Source organism: Geotrypetes seraphini, chromosome 17, assembly GCF_902459505.1.
Source record: "Geotrypetes seraphini chromosome 17, aGeoSer1.1, whole genome shotgun sequence".
Taxonomy (NCBI): domain Eukaryota; kingdom Metazoa; phylum Chordata; class Amphibia; order Gymnophiona; family Dermophiidae; genus Geotrypetes; species Geotrypetes seraphini.
Window position 1 is genome coordinate 7,926,686 of NC_047100.1, and position 25,136 is coordinate 7,951,821.

Below are 25,136 nucleotides of genomic sequence, written 5' to 3' on the forward strand. Positions count from 1 at the left end.
AGCAAATTACACATTTGCCTTCTTAAAAAAAAGAAAAAAAAGAGGTAGAGAAAAAAAAAAAAAAGCAAATAACACATTTGCATTCTTAAAAACAAAACGACACTGTGGGGTGGTCAAAGTCACACGGATGGTCCAAACACCCACAGCAGTGGACCTTGGTACCACAAAAACCCAAATGTCCAAAACCACTGTGTTCTTATGTTTGGTTTTTTAACTCTGATTTGCTTTTGGGATTTTTGTATGATTTTTCTGCAAAGCTGCTATTTTCATAGCTGTACTCAAGGTTGGTTTATTTTCTACATTTGTTTCATTATTTATATCCTTTGTTTTGAGTTATTGCAGAATTTTTTAGGAGTGGTATTATCCTTGTATTTGACATGATTATTTTTGCACTTTATATGTCCATGTGTTTTGATAGGCTTGCATTTTAAAGGACCTCCGAGCAAGGCAAATATTGCCGAAACACGGCCCGTGTAGTGTCTGGTCATCAGATTACAGCAAGCGACTTTATTTCTCAGCAATGTGTTTGCCTTTTATTATACTGTGACTTTTGTACTTGAACTTGATATTAATAAATTACACCATTTTAACTCTTGGAAGTCCAGGAATTGGTTCCACGTTGTTTGGTTTTGAATAAAACAAAGTACTAGTATATCATGAGGAAGGTGTGGCCTAGTGGTTGGAACCCCTGCCTCAGCAACCTGAGGTTGAGGGTTTAATCCCTGTGCTGTTCCTTGTGAACCTGGGCAACTTAATCCTCCGTTGTCCCAGGTACCATAGTTAGATCGTGAGCCTGCCAGGACAGATAGGGAGAAATACTTTAGAGTATCTGAATGTAAACCACTTTGAACAGAAGTGGATAAGAAGAAATGTAAATTAAAAAAAATTAACGCCTCTGTATCCTGACTGTTGTGTGCAATTCTGGCCACTGCATCTCAAAAAAGAGATGTAAAAATTAGACAGGTACAGGGAAGAATGAGTGAAAGGGGATAGAATGACGCTTGCGTGTTCGAAAATTGACATTTTCTCCACCTGAATTTTTGGCTGTTTTTCACAAAACATCCAAAGGCAGACTTGGGGACATCCTATCGAAACTGCCCATGCTCATATATATTACATCCCTAACACTAACTGGACAACACAGGGTTAACATATGACCCTTTGCACCACCTAAACCGCACCTCCAGGTACCACACTAAAATCTGAACATTAGAATGTGATCTGCAAAAAAAAAAAACCCAAAAATCTACAAACTATGCCATGTTACATCTGGGCTCAACATGCAGGAAAGTCCCAAATTAAAATGTGATAAGTCCAGATTTCAGCATACCTTGATTTGAAACACTTATTCTACATGTGGAAAGTGATCTTATGGATCCCAATTGCTAAACCCCCAGAGTAGTGACATGAGCCACACCTAGGATAACTGTGTGTTGTTATAGCATTGACCGTGCACCCACAATCATTTTGGGAAGGGCGAGCCATCTATCCATTTCCTTTTGTTGAATTCCTGTACTTTAAATTTAATCATTAAAACAAATACCTCAGCCCTAGATCTGGGTATCGACATAAGGGTTTAACCCTTTCAGGACCATAAGGATCGTAGGCCAATTTTTGTGGTTTTGACGACATTTTTATGGTAAAAAGGGCTTGCAGATGCCAAAAAAATTGATTTTTTTTGTGAAATATCATTATTTTTATTTAAAAAATCACACTTCTGGCTTATGGACAGTGTGGCAAGTGAATCTTCTCGTCAATCTGGCAACGACGCTAATGAATGAATGTCGGAACCAGTTTGTTTACATAAAGGCAGTATCATATGGAATCCGTACATATCAAATTTAGAACTGTAGACTATCCCAATCAAAATTGATAGGATTTTAAAGTTATGGGACAAATATGTCCCTTGGTCCTGAAAGGGCTACAGTGTTTGAGGCTTGTGCAGATGAGGACGGAGCTTAGGCATTGGTGGAATGAGGCATTATGACATCACAGTCTGAGCTCTAGATTGTTGCTACTTAGGATTTTAAAAGTTCAAGAGTGGGGATAGAGAAGGTAAAGGCAGACATCCAACGTCTTTCTTCATACTTTGCAGCACGTTCCCGGCAACCCTGGGGCTTTCTGTCGGGCTATTGCCTTAAGGTATTCCCACAGTTGAGGCTTTAGTTTCATCTGGGATTAAAATCACAATGCGGTTTTCATGATATAGCAGAAATGTGTAAGAAAATCTTTGCATCCGTCACAATAGTATAGATTTTAAAACCATCAGGACAGGAATTACGAGCAAATGGATAACCACTGTGGGGGGTGCAAGCCTACAGAACAATCGTGTCATACACTGTGACAGTAATGAATTTGTTCCGACTCAGCACTCGAGTGGGGTTCTTAGTTCCCAGCAGGGCAATAATGGCAGCCTTGTCAGCTGTGAAGTGGAGCTCCGAATGACATTTTACAACCCTCATGGACATTTCAACCAGCTAGGAAGGAGTGGCCTGAGGGTTAGAGCCTCAGCGTCCTGAGGTTGTGGGTTCAAATCCCGCGCTGCTCCTTGTGACCTTGGGCAAGTCACTCAATCCTCCATTGCCCCAGGTATGTTAGATAGATTGTGAGCCCACTGGGACAGATATGGAAAAATGCTTGAATATCTGATTGTAAACCGCTTAGATAACCTTGCAAAGCAGTATATAAGTACCATAAATAAATAAAATTATAGAGATGGTCACAAAGCACCCTCAGACTTCTACTTCTGGGCGTAGTGATTGATAGTAGGGAACTGACAATGGGGTCCCTTAGGTTGGGACTATTTCTGAAGAGTTACTGAAAGTGTTACCCCCCCCCCCCCCCCCGACTGGAGCTATTTCTGAATGTTTGAGTGGAGTAATATGGGTTCCTCTAGGTTGGGACTATTTCTAAGAGCTTCATCCCATGTCATGGTTTTATTTCTTTCCAGAGTCTGGTTAGGATGGATTTCCTATGGCTATTACTACTACATATCATTTCTATAGTGCTGCCAGATGTACGAGGGGCCGCTGAAAAGTTCTCAGCTCAGCCAAGAAGAGAATGATGTGGAGCCCTGAATCTTACAAGTTATTCCGCACTTTTCTTGACACTTTGTTTCAATGAGGCAAATGCATTTAGTAAATGGGCACAAGTAAAGGGAAGCCAAGCCATTGTGACATCACCGATGAGGTTGGCTCTTAGGCATTGGTGGAATGAGGCATTATGACATCACAATAGGAGGGGCAGCTGAAAAATTCTCAGCCCAACCAAGAAGAGAATGATGTGTACAGTTAGGAGAGACTTACTCGATGAGTGGAGTTCACGGGGGATGAGAGAGGAGAGATACTGAGGAACTGCTGAGTGAATGCACTTGTAAGTCAACAAAAGGAGTTTGAACCATAAGCAAAAGTGAATAGGGAGCCAATGGAGTGACTTGAGGAGCGTGTCGGCTGAATATAAGCAGCACAGCAGAATTCTGAACAGATTGAATGCCAGAGAGCTGGTATAGGATTAGGACGTTCCCTTTTCGCTTTTGTATTCAGATCCCCTACTTCTCGGTGTAGGTTCGGAACTTTCTTTTTGCAACATGGAGAAATTCGGGGCAGTGTACAATTTTTTTTATCAGGTACTCTAAATCTTTTCCTTATCTGTCCCTGTGGGCTCACAATTTAACTATGATAACTATGGTAAGAGCGGATAGCGTAGCTGGTTTTAAGAAAGGTTTGTTATTGAGTCTGTTATTGAGAAAGACATAGGGAAGCCACTGCTTGCCCTGTATAGGTAGCATGGAATATTGCTACACCTTGGGTTTTGGCCAGGTACTAGTGACCTCGATTGGCCACTGAGAATGGGCTACTGGGCTTGATGGACCATTGGTCTGACCCAGTAGGGCTATTCTTATGTTCTTATGTACCTGGAAGGTTAAGTGACTTGTTCAGGGTCATAAGGAGCAGCACTGGGATCAAACCCACAACCTCAGGGTGCTGAGGTAACCGCTGGGTCCCTCCCCCACTCCATGAATGCTGAAGAAGTCCAATGCCCAAATAAAAATACATGGTGTCTCAATAACTTGGTATCTTATAGTCTGATAATTCTAGAGGTTTGGTGCAGGTTTGATTCCTGATGACTGACTGAGAATCTCTCCTTTTCATTCAGTCTACAGTTTAGCATGTTGTTTTCATCACTGACCTTTCTGAGCTCACCCATCTCCCATTTCCAAAAACAGATGCAAGAGTCAAATAGCAGCAGCTGACTTCCAGGCCTTGTTTAGACAAGTCTGAGGGCTTCTTTCTGTTCCTTCTTTATGAGAAGTGAAAATATTGTTCTAACCTGGATTTGATTTCCTGATCTGAGAAGGGCTCTCCATCCTTCTCTCTCTAATGTGGCCTCATAACAGGAGAGGCGAGGGGGGAAAAGCGGTTAGGTTGGGAGTTGGAGCTGCAGAGAAAGTATACGGTAAATGAATCGATCAAATAAGTTGAGAAGATCCACAGCTGGGAGCATCACTTGTCAGTCACGTCTAAGGGTAATGACTAACATGACCCTAAGTCCCATTTTGAACAGGACCATCTCATTTTTAGGTAGCCTATCCTGTTGTCCCCAAGCACAGTCGAAAAAAAGGTGTCTTGCACCCCTTGTTCTAGCACTAGGTTTACAGCACCTAGGCCATCCTTTAATCTCAGAAAGAACAATGGTTCGCATATTAATGTACATATATTTATGATACACTGTTACTTGTGTGCATTATGAGAGCCCTTTCTGCAACATGTATCCATCTGGGGGGTGTGCCGCTGTGCCTGTGGCTTTTTACTTGCCAGTAAATAACATTACAAAGAAGATTCAAAGACAGTTGAAGTCTTTACTATCTTTTGCATTTTATTGTAACAGGGGGTCTGTGTATCCAACCAGGAAATACACTGAGCAGATTAGATGTGCTTTGGAGCATTATTCATTTTGGTTTTATTTTCTTTATTCAATTTTCTATACTGTTTTCCCAGGGGAGCTCAGAATGGTTTACATGAATTTATTCAGGAACTCAAGCATTTTCCCCTGTCTGTCCTGGCGGGCTCACAATCTATATAATGTACCTGGGCCAATGGGGGGATAAAGTGATTTGCCCAGGGTCACAAGGAGCAGCATGGGTTTGAACCTACAACCTCAGGGTGCTGAGGCCGTAGCTTTAACCACTCTAGAAATCAAAATGTAGTAAACGTGAGCCTAGTATAGGACAATCGAGCCATTGTGACATCACTGATGAGGGTGGCTTTTATTGGTGGAATGAGGCATTATGACATCACAATCTCAGCTCTGGTTATACCATTCTCTCAGGGGAGCTCAGAATGGTTTTCATGAATTTATTCAGGAACTCAAGCATTTTTCCCTGTCTGTCCCAGCGGGCTCACAGTCTGTCTGCCCTTGCATTCTCTGTTTCTCTTTCTATGATTTAATAATAATACCACAGTATATTGTACGTCTCAGGCTGCAAAACAGAATAGGTAGGATTGTGTCTTAACTATTCTAATGTTTCTGACTCCCTGGGGAGTCTGATTGAGAACAGGGGTCCGATTGGACAGATAAGTGGGACCTTACACATTTGATTATTTGGAGTTTTGATTCATACATATATTTTTTGACACTTCCTATTTTTTGACACTGCCGCACTTTAGCTGACTCAGTTGGAGGGGCTTGGGGATCCCCATCAGTTGGGGTGCTGGGGAGAGGAATAATAATAATAACTTTATCCTTTTATACCACCATAACCAAAAGTTCTAGGCGGTTTACACTAAAAAGCGGGACAATCAGTGAAATACAATAATACAGTAAAAAATACAAATATTTGTAGAATAGAATTTCAATAATAAAACTCACTAAGTAATAAACTTATTGAACAAAGGGGTCTTAATTAATTTCCGAAAACTGCAATAGGATAACATTGCTTGCTTAATACATTTACCTAACCAAGATTGTTGCTAGGGTCCTATCTAAGAAGGTCTTATATCTACACCCATTAATTTTTGGATAAGCAAATAAGTAGAAGTTTCTAGTTTCTCTTGATGGTCTATGCAACACAAAATGAGGAAAATCCCGATATCAGCTTAAAGCAGATACAGGAAAATTTGAATAATACTCTTGTCCCCGAAGGCAGCCAATGAAGTAAACGATAATATGGACTAATACGATTGTTCTTTTTTAAACCAAAACTCAATCGAACAGTTGTATTCTGAATTATCCTTAATTTCCTTAGAATTTTTTGGGGTGCTCCTAAATAGATGATGTTACAATAGTCTAAAATAGATAAAACTAATACCTGCACCAATAGTCTGAACGATAAAGGATCAAAATATTTTTTTATGGTTCTTAATTTCCACAATGTAAAACAGCATTTTTGTACCACTAAGTTCGTGTGTTCTGCTAGTGTTTAAATGTTGGTCTAGTGTGACTCCCAGAATTTTGATAGATTTAATAATCGGGTAGTCGTGACCATTAAGATGAAGCAATGAGTTTGTTGTTGGGACTATCCAAGAAAAGTTTGGTCTTTTCCCTATTGAGTGTCAGTTTGAAATTAATTGTCCACTGGGTAGGCAGAGGAAATGGGGTGCCCAGTGCCCACCTATTTTGACTTCTCCAAAAATTCTGTCTGCACTATTACCTCTAAGTCAAGGCACACCCTGGTTCTGATCCTCTCTTCCAAGTTTCACTGCCTTCTTCATCACCTCTATTCTAAGTCTCCTAAGTCTTCATTAAGTTTCACCATCCTTCCAACACCTCTATTAAATAAAGCCTACTCCTGCTGACACCCTTCCATCCTCCTCCCTGTAAACATTACTGGGCGATAAGATCCTGCAGAAATAGGGCTCAGAACCCAAGTCAGTGTCTGAGGTAATAAGAGAAAGAGATTTGGCCAGAGCTACAAAGAGCGTTAGTGGGAGAAATGGGATTCAGACCTGGTTTCATTGGTTCCCAGCCTATTGCTGTCCTCATTGGGCTCCCCCCTCCTCTGAATCTTCCTTCTTTCTGTCATCCCCTCGGTTCTTGGTGCTTTGTCTTGCTGTTGAGTTAGGGGCCTGCTGGAGGAGATACATTACCTTAGCCTAAAACTGAAAAGTATTTCTCTCAGGTTTTGTTTAGGATTTTTAAGGAAACAGAAGAACATCCGAGTTTCCTGCTGTGTCCTTCTGCTCTTGAACTTTTAGAATGGCTGTGTATTCCTTGTGAAAATAATAGCAGATGCAAGGAACCCAAAGCACACAATGCTCATGCCCTGCCAGAATCCTTACCACTTATGGCCACAGCTATTCTGTACCCCCAAACCTCATACTCCCAGCTCTATAACCACTTAACATAAGAACATAAGCAATGCCTCCGCTGGGTCAGACCTGGGTGCCCAGCAGTCCGCTCACGCGGCGGCCCAACAGGTCCAGGACCTGTGCAGTAATCCTCTATCTATACCCCTCTATCCCCTTTTCCAGCAGGAAATTGTCCAATCCTTTCTTGAACCCCAGTACCGCACTCTGCCCTATTACGTCCTCTGGAAGCGCATTCCAGGTGTCCACCACACGTTGGGTAAAGAAGAACTTCCTAGCATTTGTTTTGAATCTGTCCCCTTTCAACTTTTCTGAATGCCCTCTTGTTCTTTTACTTTTTGAAAGTTTGAAGAATCTGTCCCTCTCCACTCTCTCTATGCCCTTCATGATCTTGTAAGTCTCTATCATATCCCCTCTAAGTCTCCTCTTCTCCAGGGAAAAGAGTCCCAGTTTCTCCAATCTCTCAGCGTATAAAAGGTTTTCCATCCCTTTTATCAGACGTGTCGCTCTCCTCTGAACCCTCTCGAGTAACGCCATATCCTTCATAAGGTACGGCGACCAATATTGGACTTTTTTTTTACAAGGCTTCCCCTTATCCAATCTTCCCTGGAGCCCATCAGTCCACCAGCTCTTCCTGCCTTCTTTCCCTCTATCCACCGCTATTTCACCCATAAACTACTCTTCTGCTGATGGTTCTACATTCCTGCCCCATCCTTTAAAACCTACAATATGGAGCCTTAACATAGAAACATAGAAGATGACGGCAGAAAAGTGCCATAGCCCATCAAGTCTCATGACCCACCCCTTTGATTTTACAAACACCCCCCCTTAGTGGTGAACACTTTCATTGCTTACTTTTATCCCAATCTCCCTTCAATCTATTGTGTGGTGTGGTGGTTAGAGCTACAGCCTCAACACCCTGACTGCTTCTCGTGACCATTTTAATCTTCAACTGCCCCCAGGTAACATTAGATCAGGGGTGTCAAAGTCGGTCCTCAAGGGCAGCAATCCAGTTGGGTTTTCAGGATTTCCCCAATGAATATGCATGAAATCTATTTGCATGCACTGCTTTCATTGTATGCTAATAGATCTCATGCATATTCATTGGGGAAATCCTGAAAACCCGACTGGATTGCGGCCCTCGAGGATCGACTGTGACACCTGTGCATTAGATAGACTGTGAGTCTGTCAGGACAGATAAGAAAAAAATGCTTGAGTACCTGATTGTAAACCGCTTAATATTTATTTATTCAATTTTCTATACTGTTCTCCCAGAGGAGCTCAGAATGGTTTACATGAATTTATTCAGCTACTCGAAGCATATTTCCCTGTCTGTCCTGGTGGGCTCACAATCTGTCTAATGTACCTGGGACAATGGGGGGATTAAGTGACTTGCCCAGGGTCACAAGGAGCAGTGTGGGTTGTTCTCTAATCACTTTAATTATCACATTTTGGTTATTTGACTTGATCCCAATCCAAGCCTCAGAAAAGAAGGGTGGAATTTGGAAACTGGCTTTTTTTTTTTTTTTAACAGCACTTTTCCCACCAAAGCATTTAAGCAGCTGGCCGGCTTTTCTTTAAAAAAGTGTACATTGTACAAATGCTCTAAGATTTCGGCTATGCTGAGGACCAGTGTAGCTTGCCTAAGCTCGCAAGTTCAGAAATTTCTTTCTGAGATTAATTTAATCTTACTTTTATGGTTTTTCCATACAGGGTGTCAAGAGCTGGCATCATTTCTCTCAGTAATCTGAGAGCAAAATATATTTCCTACCAGGAGGAGGTGCTGTAAACGCTGTAATATGAGGTTTCTCTGCAGGAAGAAAAGTCCGAGTTGTGCTCACTCCCCACATAAAACTGTTTCCCTGCCAATATGAAAGGCATTGTAGACAACAAGAGCAGAGCAGTGGGTGAAAAACAATAGCCATTTCAGCTCTGGCTACGCATCTGGCTTGTGTCACAAGTCAAAAGGCACATTCTTGTGCCGAAGGCTCGCCTCACCCTCATTAATTCAGTCCTAATTAAATCGTGTTTCAGTAGCATTTGTTCAACGTCCAGAAATAACTTATTGAGGAATCTAATTCATTCGCTCTACTTTGCAATGCGTTTGGGGATGGTGACGCATTGGGAGGGGGGGGATGGGCGAGAGTGAATTAGCATAATGCATTTAATGATTTGTTTGAATTTAAAAAAAAAAAGAGTCCAGGAAACCAGTGGACTACATTTATCCGTGTAGGTGTGCCCTCGGTCTATAATGCTCTGACTCACTGTGCTTTGCTGCCAGGGAATTTACACTGCAAAAGGCTGGAAAACTTGGGCTTCTCTGATGGGTGAGTTTGCAAGGCTCTGAGCAAGCTTGTGATTTTATGGTTTTGGGTGTTTGTTTTTTTTTGTTTGTTTTTTTTTTAAATAAAGTGCCATGAAAAAGCAGCCTGGAGAGGAGGAGCCTGCTAGCTTTTTCTTCAAGTCTTTCTGGGGAACAATGAGTCTTTGATGTTGGGTTCCGTTACAGTAAGCACCGCAGCCAGAAAAGTCTCTGCAGTTCTCTGCTCTCATGGGTGAGTGCGTCTGTTAGTGAGGTTCTCTGTCTCCATTGATAGGATTGTTTTTTCTGCCATCCCCCCCCCCCCCCTTAAAATCTCAGTCGTGCTTTCTCTGGTGAACTTGCAGGCCCCTTATCCGTGTGCTGGTGGACGATGTAAGTGGAGTTGGGGGTCTTGTAGGAGCCTCAGGGGAAGAGGTCCATGCCACTTTTAGTCTCAGCATAGGTTATGGCTCTGACAGACCTCTATGACACTTTAGCGCTGATGGATCCTAATGCTTTTCCCTCCCTATGCTGAGACTAAAAGTGGAAAAAAGGCACATCCCTGCTGGGACTCTTCCAATGGCCTAAATCTGTGGGCAGTCGTGACAGGAATCAGGATGGCTCAGGAGAAGGGAGAAGTCGGCCTTACGGGGATTGATAACTGAGGTTTAAACAGCAGAAAGAGATTTGTGTTTGTGCGGCTGTGCCATGTGAGAATGCTTATGTATTTTCAATGATTGGTCAAAGGTGAGTTACTTTCAGGTTCCTGGGTATTTCCCTGTCCCTGGAGGGTACTTTCCTGTCCCTACAGTTATCTCAATCTAAGGGGAGCAAGTCTATAAGTTGGTGCCCCAATGCCAGCATATGCTCAGTGTAAATTCTATACCAACATCTCGGTGCCAAGATTCCCTTATAGAATACTAGTGTAAGGTTGGTATGGGTGTGCCAGTGTGTAGGTGCATGGAAAGTGTAAGTTGGTGTGCAGAATGACACATGAGGTTCATAGAATTCTATAAACGGTGCCCACGTTAAGTGATACTTATGTTAATTAGGTTGAATGGCATGATAATTGACCGCACCGTTGAAGTTAATGGACAAAATTAAAAAAAAAAAAAAATAACAAACAATGAAGAGTTCCGTGCAGAACTCAGTCGGCGCCTAGTTGAGGTGCCCTACGACACCTAACGATGCCTACCTGAAAAATAGGCACGGTTAGGGGCGGAGAATAGGTGTGGTGAACCTAGGCATTGCAAGGCATGTGAGCTAGGTGCCAGTAAATTAGGCACAATAAAACCTGGCCTAATGTACTGGCGTGTATCACCTTGGCACTTGGCACTTGCAAGCACGGAGCAGCACCTACAATGTAGGCACACTTAAGTGCCTATAGAATCTGGCCCTGTAAGACACAGCCAGGCCTGCCCATGCATCACCCACACGTACACACCCCTTGCAGTTGGATGCCATAGCACGTAGGTGCTGGCGTGCAGTGCGGGCTTTCAGGGGATTCAGTGAATCCCCAGCTCTACAGCCCTGCGTTATTAGTTGTTGTTTTTTTCCTTTTTGCTTGATGCAGTTTGATTGGTTGAGTTGGCAGCCTGATCAACCAATCAAACTGCATCAAACAAATAGTAAACCGGGGAAAAAAAAAGGCAGGGTTCTTGGGCTGGGGATTCTCCGAACCCCCTGAAGGCCCTGGCAGTACTGATCTGAATTTGATTGGCTGAGCAGCTTCTGCCTGTTGCCTGCTCAACCAATCAAATTCAGAGCAGTGTCCTAAGGGCCTTTGGGCGGTGGGGGTGAATCCCCTGAAGGCCCTGACTGCACGCCACTGGGTGCTACCTTATAGAATAGCACCTAACTGTCCAATTAATGGCATCTTTTGCGCACCTAAGTGGCGCCTACCTGTAGGCACCACTTTATGGAATTACCTATTAATTTTGTATCTGGAGCAATAAAGTATTAAATGACTTGTCAAGGTCACATGGAGGGCAGTTGAACCTTTGCCTCCCCGTTCCCAGCCCACTCTTAATGCATGCTGAACACAACAGAAACAAAATAAAATGAATGGAAAATTGGTTTGCCTCCAACGACAGCCTGAAATAGTGCCCAGGACCCTAGGAAAATAGAAGCTTTGGACAGCGGAGTAGCTCTAGTCTGGATCTGTGATGAGGGAACAAATTAAGGAGAGAGTTTTTGTGAACACCTACAAAAATAATGTACTTCGTGAAACACTTTTTCCACAGGTTAGTATTGCCTTCAGATTCCATATTGCTTTTTAGATTGAAACTTAAGGTCCGGGGAAGGAAAAGCCTCAGCGTTCCATTCGGAGTCATATAAAGAATTTCTCCCAGCTCCTTTTTCTTTCTTTCATCGGTAGGTTTTTATGCCGATAGAATCTGAAGGCATTACTAACCTGTGAAAAAAGCGTTTAAAGAAGTACGTTATTTTTGCTCCTTTTTGGAGTTAATATTGAAGAGTGTTTTACAACCCACTGCCCCAGTAATTGAGATTTTTTTTGTGACCCATTAACTCATCTTTTCTCCTCCTTATAGTTTTAGATTCACTTCCAAGATTCTAGTGCCAAAAGCTTTCATTTGCAGCTACTGAGGGGTATTTTCTCCTATTTTCATAAATCACCCTTCACCTGTTTTAAGTCTGATCATTGCCTAGTGGTCCTGAGGCTTGGAATCCTTCCAAACCCCATTTATTTATGGCCAAAGACCCTTCCCCCTGCACACAGCCTCTGCAATGCCTCCGACTGGTTGCATCCTGGAAGATCTGAGCTGAGAAACGAACCAAAGTCTTTTCACGTGTCGGTATTTGGCACTGCCACTAAAATGGACTTCTTCAGAGCTGGGATCTGGTTGCAGGATGCCAGCAACTGTATCACGACACCGGCCTTGCACCCGTTCCAGCTGTTCATGGAGACAGAGGGAAGAACAGCATTCACAGTGACCTTGTATTAGGGCCATGCGCTAGAGCTCAGCGCATGGTTTTCTAATGCAAGGGTAAACCAAACATTGTGCTGCACAGTGTAACCAAATAGCAAGCAATATGGGAGAACATAGGCGATGAGATAATGGTTACTGGGGGTGGGCAGACTGGATGGGCCATTTGGCCTTTATCTGCCATCATGTTTCTAGAACCATGAAGCTCTATGACCTCACAATACAGGTGTAAAGAGCCATAGCCTATAGGAAGAGGAGATGCAAATGTTAAGAGCCTTAGCCAATAGGAAGAGGAGATGCAAATGTTAAGAGCCTTAGCCAATAGGGAGAGGAGGAGATAGTGGATGCTGCAGATGGGACATTTGGCCTTTATCTGCCACCATGTTTCTATATTTCTTAATTTCCCTGACATTTCCCACTGCACCTCCTCCTTCCCCCCCCTGATACCCCTAAATGTTCCCAATAACCCCATCTTTCAAGCCCCACAACCTCTAGAAATATGCAAAGTGAACATTTAGTGGAGGCTGGGGAGTGGGACTGCACCTCATACTCATCCAGCATTTAAGAATGTGTGTGCATGAGAAAATACTTTTTTGGGGGGAGGGAGGGTGAACAGGTAGCTTATGAGGGGGTAGAGAGCTTAAGAAATCTTGAGTATCTGTAGATTGGATGAGATATTAGTTCTAATTTGGAGAACTCAAATTTCCACTTATACAGTTCATCCTAGGAGGACTTTGGTCTCTTGTCTATTATAGATACTGATTCTTCATTTGGTGAGAGAAAGGGTGATTGTTTCCTCTGAGGAATGTTTATCTTCTCAGTTGAATGTTCAATGGATATTCATAACATTTTGGGCTATAGAAGTGTTTGCTTACAGACTGGAAGATGCTTTGGAGTACAGAAACCAAGATAGATGAGGTCAGTAAGATATTACAATCGACAAATAATGCTACTCAGTCATTGAGGTGTATCTCTATGGAGTTTGACTCCTTCAGGAAGTGGAATATAAATGTTAAATTTTAAAAAAGGCTTGCTCATACTACAACACAAATAGTAAATGTGATTTTGAAAGAGGGTGTGTTCCCAAAGGAGTTAAAAATTGCAACAGTTCAACCTGTAATTAAGGATTATAAATTGGGGGTTACTCAGATTGCTAATTTTAGACCTGTATCAACTTTGCCAACTTTATCGACGGTAGTGGAAAAGGTTGTTTATTTCTCAATTGGAAAATCATTTACAACAGAATGATATTTTAGACATGCATCAATCAGTATGCTTTTCGAAGGGATCATAGTACTGAGTCATTATTAGTGGCAACACTGGATGAGATGCGCTGTGTTTTTGATCAAGGGAAGAGATTTTTTTTATGATATTTTTTTCTTGATATCACAGATGCTTTTGATACGTTACAGTGCACCATAATATATTGCTGAATAGACTTTTTGATTGTGAACTTTGTGGGAATGTCTTCCACTGGTTTCAGCCATGTTTGATTGTAGAAAACAGGAGTCCTAGTAGTGTATACGCTGAGAGATTGGAGAAACTGGGTCTCTTTTCCCTGGAGAAGAGGAGACTTAGAGGGGATATGATAGAGACTTATAAGATCATGAAGGGCATAGAGAGAGTAGAGAGGGACAGATTCTTCAAACTTTCAAAAAATAAAAGAACAAGAGGGCATTTGGAAAAGTTGAAAGGGGACAGATTCAAAACAAATGCTAGGAAGTTCTTCTTTACCCAACGTGTGGTGGACACCTGGAATGCGCTTCTAGAGGGCGTAATAGGGCAGAGTACGGTACTTGGGTTTAAGAAAGGATTGGACAGTTTTCTCCTGGAAAAGGGGATAGAAGGGTATAAATAGAGGTTTACTGCACAGGTCCTGGACCTGTTGGGCCGCCGCGTGAGCGGACTGCTGGGCACGATGGACCTCGGGTCTGACCCAGCGGAGGCATTGCTTATGTATCAAAATTTAGGGATGTTAAGACGGGGGATACCGCAGGGACTGGCTCTTTTGCCAGTCTTGTTTAATCTCTACCTACTTCTGTTATGTAGATTTCTGGGAAAGCTTAATGTTTTGTATAGGTTGTGCATTGATGATATTCATTTTTTCCCCCTATTGAAGGTTCATTACACACTGCAATGCAGATATTGAATGATGTAATGAACAATATTAAGAACTGGATGGATACCAATAAGTTAATGTTGAATATCCCTAAAACAAAGATTATGTTTTTTTCGAGAGATCTTGATCCTGATTCTAAAGTTGCATTAAATGTTCTGAACATAGTTATGCATTTTTCCCTGGAGGTTCGTTATTTGGGTGTGATTTTGGATCCCCAAATATCCTTTAAATTACACCTACAGAATGTGATCAAAAAGACTTATTTTAAGTTGCAAATGTTGAGTAAACTTTGAATGTATTTATCAGGCTGTGATTTTCAACTAATTCTTCAATCTGTTGTGTTAGCTGGTTTGGACTACTGTAATGTGTATTTAGGAATGATATCTTCCGACTTGCTTGCGTTTAAGTATATTACCGGCTGTGTCGAGATGGAAGAAGAGATTCTCTTTCTCAAAGGACCCTCAGCCACAAGAGGGCATCCGCTCAAACTCAGGGGCGGGAAATTTCATGGCGACACCAGGAAATATTTCGTCACCGAGAGAGTGGTTGGTCCTTGGAACGAGCTCCCGGTGCAGGTGATCGAGGCAAACAGCGTGCAAGAATTTAAGAGCAAATGGGATGCCCATGTGGGATCCCTTAGAGGGTTAAGCCAAGGGAACCTGTCACCAGGAGTGGGATCCCTAGGATAGTAGACTTGGGCAGACCTGATGGGCTATGGCCCTTATCTGCCGTCATCTTCTATGTTTCTATGTTTCTATTCAAAATTTCATTATTTGAACTTTGGGGTCCTTTTATTAAAGCATGCAAACCAATTTAGGGTGCACTAAATGCTAAGGCACCCATTATATTCTGTGGGCTCCTTAGCATTTAACACACGCTAATTTTTAGCATGCCTTTGTTTGGGACTGGGAAGTATGAACATGCTTTTGTAATGGCTATTCTATTTCAATAGAATTGTTGTAGCTGGCAGTAGCACCCCAATGAAGGAAAATAATTTTGGGCATTCAAGCAATATATGATCGCAGCAAGAAGAACCCCGATATTATCTGGTAGAGAGAACAGAAGAACTCTGATAAACCATAGGCGTAAGCTACATTATCGGTGCTGGTGGTTGCGTTCCCGTACTGGGCGATGGTAGACCCTGGAGATTACAGCCCTGCTGGTCCCATTGTGGGTCAGGGCACAAATCACACTCTCATGAGTTCACCTGTAAGTGTTGTTTGATTTTACCAGGGTGCAAGGATGGGGGTTACCCAGGCCAGGATACTGGGAGCTGGGTCGGGCTGCCTATCTTAATATGTTTATTGAAAAATGCACAATATACACAAATGCTTGAAAAAAAAAACCCCTCTCTTTAATGTATATTATACTCTTACTGTCCTCATGAGAAGCTTCTAGAACGCCAGGCAGCAATCCTGTTTTGTGATGTGCTTCTTCTCAGTATTTTCTATATTAGAACTGAGAAACAGATTTAACAAACAATATACAAGAAAGAACAGTACAGTCTATGTGTAAATTTCCTGCTCCTAAAATATGACAGAACTTCCTGTATCCCAGGGGAAATTGAGAACACTAAAGGCACACAGAGTCTGTTAAAATAGCGCGTGATCCCCGTTCCCGTGCAGACCTCTAGTCTAGAACTCCTAGCAGTTGATACCAAGAACATTCACAGTGAACCAACCTGAAGGCATGGGTCTTATTTTTGTTGGTTTAAAGGTTATCGGTGATCCCTTGGGCCCTCAGCTTCTCCCATCAAAGCCTTAGCTGTCAGAAACTTCCCCTCCCCCATCAGTCCTTATCACACCAAGAAAATTAATTCTGGCATCGCATTTGCATTGCAAGATCACAACACAGCAGAACTGAGGAGAGGGACTAACTGTGGCACCCAGATGGCCTTTGGAGAGTAGGGAGTGAACGAAAACAGTCTGGTCCCTGAAACATCCAACCCCTCAGCACAAAGAACATTAGAGGGAGGCTTTCATTGTTTAATTACATGCTGAAATGTTTTGTGTGGGTTTAAATCAACTCCTTGGAGACTGAACTGCTGCATCCCCTTCAGTTTTTCTATATGTGACTGAGGGAAGCAGTCACTATCCCTAGATTACCCCTTTCACATCTGTTGTGATGCAGATGGTGCTGATTAGAGGTTCTCTTTAACTGGCATGGATTACATTCACTTTCAAGATTTGGGGGAAAGGAGTGCCCTTTGTTTCGGTATAATAGCCTGTCTATTCTGTTTCGCTGTTCTTCCTGTTTCCTGGCTGTGAAAGCACATGGGTAATTCAAAAGGCTGCATGTGTGCATTTTGTATGTATCTGGCGTGGGAGTGTGGTGGGGGAAGGGGGGGGGGTCTGTGTTGCTCTCTTTCATGAGTTTGGAAAATACGAGTTTGCATTTGGCAGAGATGAAGAAGATTTGGTTGTGAAAGAGACTCAATCCACAGTCCCTTGCAGGACCGAGCATCATATGCAGCGTGGTTTATTGCTAACGAGTGGTTTAATCCACAGCTTCTGATTCTTCCATATCCTGGGAAAAGCAGTGGGAAAGGGATGCAAAAACAACCCTCTAAGTATCTTTCAAGGGGAGAAAATGAAAAATCATATTGTCTCCTTAGCTCTGGTTTCAATTTTTTTTTTTTCAATTTAATTTGTTTTCTATCCCGTCCTCCCCAAAGAGCCCTGGATGATTTTTCACTCTGTCAAAAATTACAAAGACTAGGGGACACTCGATGAAGTTACAGGGAAATACTTTTAAAACCAATAAGAGGAAATTTTTTTTCACTCAGAGAATAGTGAAGTCAGAGGTTGCGGTAAGAGTGGATAGCGTAGCTGGTTTTAAGAAAGGTTTTGCCAAGTTCCTGGAGGAAAAGTCCATAGTCTGTTATTGAGAAAGACATGGGTGGAGCCACTGCTTGCCCTGGATCGGTAGCATGGAATGTTGCTACTCTTTGGGGTTCTGGAATCTTTTGTTACTCTTTGGGATTCTGGAATGTTGCTACTCTTTGGGTTTTGGCCAGGTACTAGTGACCTGGATTGGCCACCGTGAGAACGGGCTACTGGGCTATTGATCTGACCCAGTAAGGCTATTCTTATATTCTTATACAGTTAACAGGTTACAATTTGCCATCGTTACAGTACAAGTTTTTATTTTTCTTTTATAATTTATATTCTGCATATCCCACAATTCTATGTGGATTACAAATTATTCAGGTACTCAAGCATTATTCCCTAACTGCCCCAGCGGGCACCCACTCTATCTAATGCAACTGGGGCAATGGGGATTAAGTGACTTGCCCAGGGTCACAAGGAGCAAGGCGGGATTCGAACCCACAACTTCGGGGTGCCGAGGCTGTAGCTCTAACCACTGCACCGCACACTCCTAACTCCATAATATACAGTTTACAGATTAATTTAGTCATAATTACAGTGCAAGATTTTTATCCGAACACGATACATATTAAGGATCTTGTATCAATATACATTTCTTTGTAATCTATTGGTCGTGGGCAATTTTGTCAATATTAGAATGATTCTGTGAGATTCAACATCTCCTTCCTTTCAATAACATCAACGTTTTGCTTTTTGCGAGAATTCAGAAAAGGTGACATGTTCTTTTGCAAATTCTAAATAGTAATATAGTGGTCGTTGACAGATAAGAACTCTCTGCCCACCAGTGAGGTCCATTCTGCCTTCTTTTTCGGTGTCACCATAGGCCTTCCTCGTGCTAGCCTTTTCCTTCTTATGCACCCTTAATCTTGTCCCAAACATGCTTGAAGCTGTCTTGATCTTTTTGTTACCACATCTGCTGGCATTTGGAACTTGAAACCAAGTTCAAAACTCTTTTCAGTAAAGAAATGTTTCCTTTCAAGTGTATATCACCTGAATTAATGAATAGGAAACATGCCATGGAAACCAAAATGACCTTCTCTGACTGACTGCCAGCTGGAAGAGCTCCCAAAGCTCTTGGATTTTCTCTTTATTCCTTCTTAACTCTTTCTCTTAAAAAAAAAAATGGTGAAATAAAAGGGTAGTGTTAAGGCTTAATGATATGAGCCCCCAACTGGTCCAAAGTACATTCTTAGGTCTGTTCTGGATCGATTTATCTTCTAGTTGATGGTGTTGTTGGAAAGATGCCAGGGCCTGAGGTTGTAGCACCCCTTCCATGCATGGAAGCATCTCTCGGAGTTCTGATTTCCAAATGCTCCCCAGCTTTTAGAAACAATTTCCCCTTTCAGTTTCTTCTACATAATCCCCAGTTCCAAGTACAGAAGGAGAAGCATAAGAACATAAGAATAGCCTTACTGGGTCGGCCCAATGGTCCAAGTACTAGTGGCCAATCCAGGTCACTAGTACTTGGCAAAAACCCAAGGAGTAAAAAAATATTCTAGCACCCCAAAGAGTAACAACTTTCCATACAGAATCTCAAAGAATAACAAGATTCCAGAGTCCCAAAGAGGAACAAGATTCTAGAACTCCAAATAGTAGCAACATTCTGTGCTACCAATCCAGGGCAAGCAGTGGCTTCCCCTATGTCTTTCTCAATAACAGACTATGGACTTTTCCTTCAGGAAGCACTTAGCAAGGACTGGAATTCAGAAGAGGGAGCTAAATAGATTGAAGAACTGAACATCTCTGTGCCTGAACAGCCTCTCTGTGAAAAATCTTTCAAAGCATGCGAGGGAGAGCCGGCATTGGTGGCAAAAGTGTGCCTGCCGAATTACCAGCTACTGCAGGTATGATCCAGGCTGGAGACATTTTCTGCTGGCAGGGCTTGGCTTCCCCTCCAGCAAGGGCAATATTTTATTGCAGTTGGGGGAGGGAGAAAAAGAATATCAGAGCCCCCCCCCCCCCTCGGTTCACTTTTGGGAACCCCCCAGAAATGGACTTCTGACTATGCCCCTGGTGCAAAGCTGTTTAAATCCCCTCAGGATGCGGAGCTAACTGTATCTTGTTATCTGCTGGCCTGTTAGGTGACAATTCTCTATGTACCATTTACACACCCTGATAACACAGGGTGAGAGCCTGATCTAAACTGGCATTTGAGTGCCCAGATTCTACCATGGAATGCTAACAGGCACACTTAACATATATGCACCTGCTCATACACCAGCGGTCCCACCTTCTCCCTAGCCGGCTGCTTCCCTTTAAATATCTGAAGAACGGTTTGAAATTTCGTGCTTCCCTGGCTAGCCTCTCTTCATATTCTCTTTTTGCTTTTCTAACCACGCGGTGACATTCGATTTGATACTTCCTGTGTTCTTTCCAGTTCTCCTCGGTTTTGCCCTTTTTCCATGAGGATGTTGTCTTCTAAATGTGGATTCTTTATTGACATTTAGGCATTGCGGCTTATCCGTGATTGGTGTTAACGTTCAGGGCGGCGATCGGGGTAGAAAAGCAGGAGATCGTGGCAGAGAGCAGGGCGGCAGAAGGCAGGGCAGTTGGAAAGGACCTGAGCGACTGGTCCTCAGCAGTTGCTTATTTTTGAATCGGTCAGCCCAGTCGGTGTCCCTGATTGTTTTTTGTTTTTTTTTTTAGTGAATTGCTTCCTGCCTACATTTGAATGCCGTTCCCCCCCCCCCCCTCATTTGCAAGCGCAGATCGGAGGATGACTGGGACAGAGGAATTGGGTCGGAGGGAAATCCGGTCGCTAAGTGGTCGGAACTTGATCGGTGGGCTTAGTGAGTCTAGCCCAAAATCTATCACACGAAAGTGCAAGAAGGTATGCGCTTGAGGGGCATAGGTGGGAGGGTCAGGCACGTGTGGGTGGGGGACACGGGTGGGTCAGGAGTGTGTCAAACATTTATGTGCTCAGGTTATCATGGCAGCTACTCTATGTCCTCCGCTGGAATATTTAATTATGAACATTAACACCAATCACGGATAAATGTTAATAAAGAATCCACACTTAGAACACAACTTCTTCATGCCTAACTTTAGATGGCCTGTATTTAACCCTATATGTCTTGCACTTCCCTTTACTTGTGTTTAAAGTATCAGTTAATAGATTTGTGGTTTTGAAATGAATCAATTAATAGATTTCCTTACGCATTTCCAAACACCTAGAGATGGAGCTGGTGTGGCTTTGTTTAGTGGTTGTGTCTAAGCCTTTGCAGTTCAAGCTAGACGATTGGCTTGGCTTATGCTTATCACATTTCCATATTATTAATTTTCCCTCCTGTTCCCTTTCCCTTATGATTCTGTTTTTTTTTCTGATTGGTTTCCTATTATACTCAGCGGTTGAAACTCACACCATACTCTGGTTTCTTTTATTTTCCATTATAAATCACGGTATGACAAGCTGTTCCTGTATTATTCGTTGTGGATATCTTTCCATTTAATGAAAAATATTCCAAGTTAAAAGAGAAAGTCTGTCTGCTATTTGAAAACTTGTTTACTATCTTTCTTCTAGAGAGTGGATGATGAATTTCTTAAATCTCTCAGGGGTCAGTATCTCCAAAAGGGTTGGTTCACATATACCGCGTGAGAAATGAGCTTCGCTCGTAAGCCAGGATCGATTGTTGAGTGAGCTGCATCTCCTGAAACATTTTAGTAAACCTCCTCCAACCTGCTTCCATCTTTCTGGCATTTAAAAAAAACATACAGCCTCTAGAACTGAACTTGGCATTAGCAAGGTCTTACTAGTGGCCTAAGGGACCAGGGCCTCAGCACCCTGAGGTTGTACGTTTGATTCCCACTGCAGCTCCTTGTGACTCTGGTCAAGTTATTTAACACTTCATTGCCCCAGTGCATGTCTAAAAGATGTAAACCGCTTTGATTGTAACCATGCAGAAAAGCGGTATATCGTCCTATCCCCTTCCTTTTGACTGAGTTATGCTAAACCCTAACACAGGCAAAGCATGCAAAAAAAAAAATCTGACCGATGGAAACGGGCGGAAACTAAAGACTGGGGATTAGGGGGAAGCAGGGGGGAAATGGGTAGGGCTCGGGCATGCCCAGTGGTGCCCGGGCACTGCACGTGCTCAGAGAAAAAAAAAAAAAAAAAAATCTCTCTGAGCTATTGGAGAGCTTATCCGTAAATTGGGAGCTGTTGGGACAACACCCATATGTGGCCGACTATCCTACTGTCCACGGAGAACCTACGTTACAGGTAAGTAACTACACTTTACCACAGGATATGCTAAAGTGTCCTGCAGTATCTATCTGTTTGCATGCAATAATTGCCTTTTTTTTTCTATTTATTTGTAGGAGGGGGCATGGCATGGGCAGCGAATGGGCTGACATTACTGCGTGCTAACTGATTAACGTGGACTTAACACGGGACTCCTTAGCATTGCCTAAATAATCCCCCCCCCTTTTTTTACAAAACCATAGCGCGGTTTTTAGCGCCGGCCATGGCAGTAACTGCTCCCACACTCATAGGAATTCTAAGAGCATCGGAGTTGTTACCACTGCGGCTGGCGCTAAAAAACGAACTACGCTTTTGTAAAAGGGGGGTGGGGGATGGGGAAGAGATGGTAAGGGTTCCGGAGTTAATTTTTTTAAATGGCCCCATGCTAATGCTAACATTGGCGCCCGGCCAGAAATGAATCACGGAGAAGCGGACTTGGCACACCGGAAATCCCACCTTAGGACATATTAAGGGCTCCTTTTACTAAGGTGCACTAGCATTTTTAGCGTGCGCTAACCCCTGCGCTACACGGCTAGAACTAATGCCAGCTAAGTGCTGGCGTTAGCATCTAGTGCATGCGGCATTGTAGCGTGCGCTATTCCATGCGTTAAAGCCCTAACGCAGCTTAGTAAAAGGAGCCCTAAGTCCGTTTACTAGCACAACTTGGTAAAAGAGCCATTAGATTTCCTTCTGTACTTGAGTATTATTTAAAGTACTTAACACACTAATAGGGGCATTTTCAAAACTCTAGAATGTCCAAATATGGCATAAATTGGCATTTGGATGGTTTTCTCGGCAAAATGTCCCAAGTGCCATTTTTGGAAACCGTCTTTCTGGACTTCTTGCAAGGCGTCCCAGCCGCCGTGTGCGGGGGGGGGGGGGGGGCCTGTTGCAGGTGTTTTCTGAACGGGCTTTGGGTGGGCTTAGACCTGGACATCTTGCGCTAATAATCGGACCTTTCCCAAGATGTCATGGATGGAACTTAGATGTTGCGAGCGAGACCTGTTTTAAAAGCATCTAAATGCCAAAAAGGTACCCAAATTAACCAGATGACAAGTTATGATTCCCCTACACTCCCCCAGTGGTCATGAATCCCTCCCATCCCAAAAGATCTGAATGAAACAGTGCATACCTGTCTCTGAATGGCTCTGAATGTTAAGCACCATTTATAGAATCACGTTTGGCATTGGGAACCGTGCTAATGCTAGGTGCGAGGATTTACACCAACTAAACCCCACCCCACGTGCAACTTCCCACGCCTAAATTAGGCGCATTTCTCCCTTATTCTGTAACAGCATGCATAAATCACAGGAACGCCCCCGACCCACCCTTGAACACGCCTCCTCTTTTGGAGCGATACATGAAATGTGTCTGCGGATCCTGGTGTCTAAAAATATACATAAATTGATCCCAATTGGTGCCACTAATTATTAGCACCCAATTATCAGAGCTAATTGGCTTCTTGTTCAATTAAATTGTGTGTGGAAATTGGGCGCACGGCCAAATTATTGCAGGCAATTTTTTAGCGCCGTTTATAGAATTAGCCGTAAGTGCACAGAAAAGGGCCGGATTCTGTAAACGGCGCCTAGAAAAATGGCGCTGCCCACATGTTAATCACACTTAGGCACTATTTACAGAATCGCAGCGACTGGCGCCTAAGAAAAATCTTCGATGCCGGTAATATAGGCCAGGGTTTTATACGCCTACATTACCGGCTCCTAAGTTTGACGGAGAGTCCCGCATAGTGACATTCAAGGTCATCTCCGCCCATAACCATGCCTACTTTGACATTTTAAAAATTTAATTATTTATAAACCACGTATATCCTAAGTGGTTTACATTCAGGTACTTTATCTGTCCCGGCGGGCTCAAACTCTATCTAGTGTACCTGGGGCAATGAGGGGATTAAGTGACTTGCCCAGGGTCACAAGGAGCAGCGAGGGATTTGAACCCACAACCTCAGGGTGCTGAGGCTCTAGCTGCAATTTAGATGCTGATAGATACCATGCTTAGACGTGATTCTAGTTCCTGCCTTCCTAGGTGCCTTCTGGTGCCTGCTTATTTTTTAAATGAGCTTTTAGTTGGTTTTTAATGGTGTGAGCAATTAAAACCAATTAAACTTATAACACCATTTCTAGAATCTGGGCCAAAGGTGTCTATACCCTGGGTCATTTTTTTGCATGTGCAACACAATTTATCAGTATAAGTGCTTTTTTTTTTTTTATTACCCCTTGTGTCTGCCAGTTCCACAGATGGCTGTGTGCATTAGGTTTAAAAAAAAAAAAGAGCGTCATAGCCACTCCCACACAAATAAAAGCAAGCATATAAGAAACAGAAGTCTGAAAGATAAACACCAGACAGGGCAGGCACAACGAACACCATTAGATGTTAATCCAATCCAGATAAAAACTAACAGATGTTGGAACATGAAGTCATGGGCTTTACATTTCCAAAACTGAATTTGACTTTCTGTTATTTCCAGAGCTCTGCTTCCTCCGGCTAGCAACTGCTTTTAAAGAGCAGGATTTGCTTTCTCCCTGGCAAGGAAAGATGTGGTGAAAAGTGGTAGAGGCAAGCCGGGCAGTTCTTCCCTCGGAGCCGATTCCCTCATCTGACTTCGCCATTGGATCTGCTTCCAGATGATTGAAAGGGAGCAGGAGAGGAGCAGGCACTTTCTGTCCCTGCAAAGTCCTTCTGAGGATCAGCCCTTCCCCAGGGTCTTTATAAGCAAGCGAAGTGGCGAGACACGGTAAGACTGGCTTCTATTTGAACTGCCTTTTCAGCCACTGTGTGCATTTCTCTGTGAAGTTTTCTTTTCTTTTGGGGAGAGAGAAAAAAAGAGTGATACGATGTCCGGACGAGCCCACTTTGTTTCAGCCCTCAAAAGTGCCTCTCCTCCACCCCTGGCTGATTAGCTAGTAGCTGGCACCATCACTCTGACATTAAAGTAAGCATGCTTGCAGAGTTTCTGAGATGCAGAATTTGGCTGCCTGCTGTGATCTGAGTGGGAACAGTTCCTGCTCTTCAGAAACCCATATCAGGAGCACGTTTCCTGTCAGCCGCGCTAGATTAGAGCTGGTGCCCCTTGGCAAAGGTGTCCTTCGCGGGCAGTCTCTGCCAGCCGACGGCTGGTCATATTGATAAGGTTTTATTCCTTGCCACCAAACCTAAATGTTTCCCCTTCTGATGAAGGCTCAGGCAGAATACTTCTTACCCCTCCCCCACACCAGTGGTCCACGCCAGGCCATTCAGGCTTGTTACAGAAGCTGAAGTGACAGCGAAAGTCCTTTAGTGATTTTTGAAAAGATGCTTATTTAGCAAACAGCCCTAGCTCT

The 25,136-nt window shown here is 43.1% G+C and overlaps 1 protein-coding gene across 3 annotated transcripts in view; it reads left to right on the forward strand.

Annotated features, from left to right (window-relative positions):
- The first annotated feature begins 9,721 nt into the window (after nt 1–9,721).
- PRRT3 (proline rich transmembrane protein 3) overlaps nt 9,722–25,136 on the forward strand; it is a 70,990-nt gene continuing 55,575 nt past the window's right edge. For 2 of the 3 annotated variants that reach the window (XM_033926787.1, XM_033926785.1), the window contains exon 1: nt 24,153–24,550. The gene's annotated coding sequence lies outside the window, so the exon portion shown is untranslated. Of the gene's footprint in view, nt 9,860–24,152; nt 24,551–25,136 lie in introns of those variants that run through there. The other variant, XM_033926786.1, reaches the window with a different exon arrangement.